This window comes from Aptenodytes forsteri, unplaced genomic scaffold (genome assembly GCF_000699145.1).
Source record: "Aptenodytes forsteri isolate BGI_AS27 unplaced genomic scaffold, ASM69914v1 Scaffold79, whole genome shotgun sequence".
NCBI lineage: Eukaryota > Metazoa > Chordata > Aves > Sphenisciformes > Spheniscidae > Aptenodytes > Aptenodytes forsteri.
Window position 1 is genome coordinate 2329940 of NW_008794776.1, and position 304 is coordinate 2330243.

The window sequence follows — 304 nt, forward strand, 5'->3', positions numbered from 1 at the left end:
GCCGCCCGCCCCGACACGCGTCCCTGCCGAGCCCCGTAACCCTCAGCCTCCCCGTTATCCTTTGGCTCTATCGCTGCCCGTCTCCCCGACGGCTCCCCGCCGCCGGTCCCCCGTGGGGCTCCTCAGCAGCGTGACAGAGACCGGGAGACACGGCTCCCTGCCCCGGCCGCTCCTCCCCCTCCCTTGGTTCCGCACTTTCGTCAGGCCCGCGGCGCCCCCCCCGACACGCGTCCCTGCCGAGCCCCGTAACCCTCAGCCTCCCCGTTATCTATCGGCTCCAACGCTGCCCGCTCTCACCACCGCG